At 37.1% G+C, this 4,849-nt stretch overlaps 1 pseudogene; it reads right to left on the bottom strand.

The window, feature by feature from the left end:
* Positions 1-1,300: 1,300 nt before the first annotated feature.
* Positions 1,301-2,985, bottom strand: LOC100376539 (histamine H2 receptor pseudogene; annotated as a pseudogene).
* Between the last annotated feature and the right edge of the window lie 1,864 nt (positions 2,986-4,849).

Here is a 4,849-nt window from a genome sequence, read left to right as displayed (position 1 = left end):
AACGTACAACCGCACGTACACCGCCCACACACAGCGCAATGTAACGCAGCCAGATCGTCGACATATTGTATTGCAGCATCCAAACATCAATGCATAAATCAACCACAGTGCACAGTGTAACATCCAGCTAACCACTGCCATCACATCGCAATACAATACGCTATCCAATTAACTAAGCAGGCTACTCAGGAGATGAAGTTCATGACATTCTCACGTACACCCGTAAATGTAATTTACAGACTTGGAATATAAATACACCATGTCGTGTTTTAATACTGAAACCTACATAGTTACATGGTTTGCATATAATATATAGAGAAATAGATAAATAAATGAGAAAATATTTGAATAAATATGATTCTCTAAAATACAAACTATTATTAAACGCATGATAATTATGTTCTTCGAGAAATCACATAAATCTTATTGTTCCAGTCTTTGGAAACATTTTTCATATTACATTTCAACGCACAATTGTTAACCTAATTCTGTGATAGTCTCGACAAATCAATCGAGCATCCACATACATTATAATTAATACTACAAAACGTGATTATTTCCTTTGTTCAATACTGTTACTGGAAGTATAACGTTACAGCGTATTTAAGACGTGATAAATTCAATTAGATAATAAAATGAGTTGAAAACCTGTCTCGATGCCAGTGAAATGCTAACACGCTTGAGCACAGTCTAGTCGTCACGGGTCACGAATGTCACGATTCACAGTTTGAAGTGAATTAAATCATGGATGAAAACACATATTGCTCCAGTCAATTCACTTATTTCTGTTTAAATCATTGTTGAATAAGTTACACATGGCTGTCGCGAATTGTAATCAAAAATTATAAGTCAGAAATATGATTGTTCGCGCAAACGCTTTTATATTGGTGTGACCGACGACAAATAACGATATTGTTATCAGCATGTTTTCGCTATCCTTTCTCAGACAAGGTTTTTAATAAGTATTAACATTTAATGTTTCAATTATTTAATAAAATGCGATTATACAGTCACAGATCGGTAAACAAACAATGCTAACCAAATCAGACTGCATTGGAATTTAGTCAAATATTTGTTCTCGTATTATTGTCCTACAATCATAGGTATGCATTTTTTTATTAAATTAATATATCTGTCAAGTTGAAGTGTTAACGAGTGGGAGAATGAATTACTCTACATGCATCAATACCAAACGATTGCTATGACGTAAATATATATATACTGAATATTATTGACTCAGCTCAATACAGTAGTGTACGAGGCGCCGGTCTAATTTTTGGAGCTTAACATTCTGAAAGGGTTTCTCTGTATTGCACATGTCTCTTCATGATAACTGGAAATACAAGCACAGTACGAAGAGTCAAAGAAGTACGTTAATAAGGACATTTAGGACTGCGCTGCGTTTACAATTAACATCAAATCGTTCACGACCTCTTATGTCATTTCGAATTTCCGCAATGATTTCTCTTACATAGCAGTTCGGAAGAGCCTGGCAATACTGACGTTAAATGTCTAAGAATACGGTCATAATAAACCCCGCATTTAAATACGGAAAGTTTTCCAAAATGAAACATACAAGGTTAAGTAAGCAGTGCATAATGCGGATAATGTAACCACTTAGACGCGAGTCACGAGGTTATATTGACGTAAAAGACAGTTTAATATGCACTTTCATGCAAAGTAGGTTACTGAAATCAGACAATTCATGGTTTTATATATATATTAATACACATTGTATTAAGTTGCTCGCCGTCATTTTTGTCTCGTAATAATGTCTATTTTTATTATGTGCCAAATTCTTATCAACTCATATATAAGCTCAATTAACAATTTCCAACAATAATGGCTAATAAGTGAGTAATTATATATAAATATTCACTGATTATAAGGTTTGGGTATCGAATGATGTGTTTTATATTGTGCTTATATATGAATTCATGAATCCGAAACCGGTATGTGCATAGGTACACCCGCGTTTGATAGTTGTGTTGGCTCGTGTAACACCGTGTCCTTCCATTTACTTGGTAGTTGTTGGCATTTGCCACAAGACAAAAGTTTCTGAAAAGCCCGTCGAAATTCTTTATTGAAAAATGCGTAAATGAGCGGATTAAGAGTACTGTTCAGGTATCCCATCCATGTCATTGCGTTCAAACCATCGTAAGATACATTAATTTTACAGACGTCACTAAGAGTCCAGTAGACGATATATGGCCCCCAGCACACCAGGAAACAACCCATTATAATGCCTAGTGTTTTAGCGGCCTTTCGTTCCCTCTTCGCTTGCGTGCCGTTGGGGTTGTTCGCAGCCACCGCTTTGTCCATGGCGGCGATTCGCCTTGCTTGCGTTCTAGCGGTTCTAAAGAGCGATAAATAAACTAAACACATGCCGATTAGTGGAATCCAGAAAGCCAAGATCCCTACAATTACAGTGTAATAGGGATTGGTCTCGAAACCGCATGCATTTGGAGTGTCTATGTTCTGTATGTTGTAGTCAATGGTATTAAGACCAGACATAATCGGGAAGACAGACATCATAACAGAGGCTACCCATACGAACGCTATAGCTACGGCAGCATTACGGGGCGACATCCGTATGTGATACTGGAACGGGGACGTTATTGCGATATATCTATCCACGGCGATAGCGAACAAATTCAACACAGAAGCCGTGCACACACACACATCTATGGAAACCCAGAGATTGCACCAAGTAACACCGTAAAACCATTCCTGAATGTAGATGTACGCGGTCGAGAACGGCAAAACGACTGCGCCGACAAGGAAGTCTGCTACCGCCAGGCTTGTAACAAAATAGTTAGTAACTGTCTGCAGTCTTGCAAACACGATAACGCTGAATATTACCAGCAGATTGCCAACCACGGTGAGGAATATTATAACCGCTAGAGTCACTATGCTCACAATCTTAGCGGCTTCATTTGGAAATAGATCTGCCTCTTCGTTAGAAATGTACGTGGTGTTATCCATAGTGTCTGTCGAAATTCTGTAAAAGCCTTCGTCGTAATGTTAGACGAGCCTCTAGTAAAAAGTAAATGTAGATATGAATATTTTCACTGCTCACTTCAGATTTTCTCAATCAAAACTGTCGTATCAGAAAACCTCAATGTAGCATCTCAGCATAACAAAATTCGGTAAAATCATTTCTTCCTACAGCTGCATGTCTGTTGTGTTGATGCAGTTAACACGACAGGTATCGTCGACGGAGAATCATCGCCGCTGTGTTTGGAACTGTGCACTTACTAGACTAGCGAAGCCACCACAGACGAGCTCGGGCCTTGATGTGATCACTGAGCCAACGGCCCATCGACTGTGTTGCACGTCGGTTACCTGACAACCAAAGGGAAAATTGAATGAACGCATTAGTCACGTGATAAATAAGTCATTATACACAGCAGCTGCCGTTGGATAGCTTTTTGTTAATATTGAAATCAGTTGTATCTGGAATCCATCTGACGTACTGCGTCAATGTAGGTTGCGTGAAGCAACGCATATTATAAATCGTTACGTAATAATGTACCGAATGTATAATGAGATAGGGAGTCAATGTCAGTAACTGTTTGCACCGCGCCGACGAGTTTCTGACTAATAATAGTATTAGTATTAATTAAACATAATATATTTAAAAAATATAAATAAGTTATATTTTAGAACGTTACAAATTTACTCCCTATAATGAGTATCGGGGGTAATACAAGTATGGAATAATGCATTAGCCTAAATACATGGGCTGATTCATAAGGAGTAACGTCGAGTGCGAGTGTTTTTTATTTTTATTTAATACACCGAAGGTATGAACATTAAATAAACGTTTATCAGCCAAACATGTTACGCTCGTGTTCAGTCGCGTTTTAATACAATCGCACGTTTTGCCCCAATGTTCGGATCTGGTGATCTTTAGTGCAAACAAAATCACGTAACGATTTCCGGCGCCAGTATAATTTATAATCACGTGATGGGTGGTTGATTTCAATCGGCGTTCATGCAGCACGTGGACAAATTTATATATTTTCTGTTCGTATTATATTCCAATGCTCGTTAGTATACCAATACTATGGGTCAAAATGAAAGTATTCCACGCGATAACAATATTTATGATCAATCATAATAAACTGTAATCAAAACCTCATTTTAATGAATGGTAATGTTCATGCATTTTTGACATTTACATATGATACGCATCTATGAAACATACGTTACCGATCTAAATATAGAATTAGTGGCCTTTCAAATGTTCGCGAGTAACTACACTATCGTTGTAAATGAACTATAGTAATAATTAATGTATACTGTAGAAAGGCAGTACTAATGTGACAAACTGGTATTTTTTAATTAGCCTACATTATATATCTAAAATAAATACTAAAAGTCCAGGCAGGTGCTGGTAAATTGTATGTCTTATTGCTTTGTACTCAAGTATTTTAATATCCGAATTGGTGAATTGTAATTGTATTCAAGTGACATTTTTTGATTGAAGAAGATCAGCTGTGATTATTCGGGTAAAAATTACGATACCGCTGTTCTACTGTTTAGTCAGTATCGCACATTTATACATGTAAACTCGCCAGCTCTTCTACTAGTATATATATATATATGATTTGATTTGATTCGGTTAATATATACCTAAAACATGAGAAAAACACGTAACAAACAGCTAGAGCTAGTCTCGAGGGTCTGAATCCACCACAATTCTGTGTCGCAGAGATTAGACGCCCGCGATGCAACTAATAGAGACAGTGCCTAACCTTGTGTCTACTGCTGCCATACAAAACAAGCACCAAGTAATTGTACAGTGTATAAAGTATGAGGCATTAACATTGTACACGCCGAATTG

This window comes from Saccoglossus kowalevskii, chromosome 10 (genome assembly GCF_978046115.1).
Source record: "Saccoglossus kowalevskii chromosome 10, keSacKowa6.1, whole genome shotgun sequence".
Taxonomy (NCBI): Eukaryota; Metazoa; Hemichordata; class Enteropneusta; family Harrimaniidae; genus Saccoglossus; species Saccoglossus kowalevskii.
Note: the sequence above shows the minus strand (reverse complement) of the source record. Positions and strands in the feature narration are given on the sequence as shown.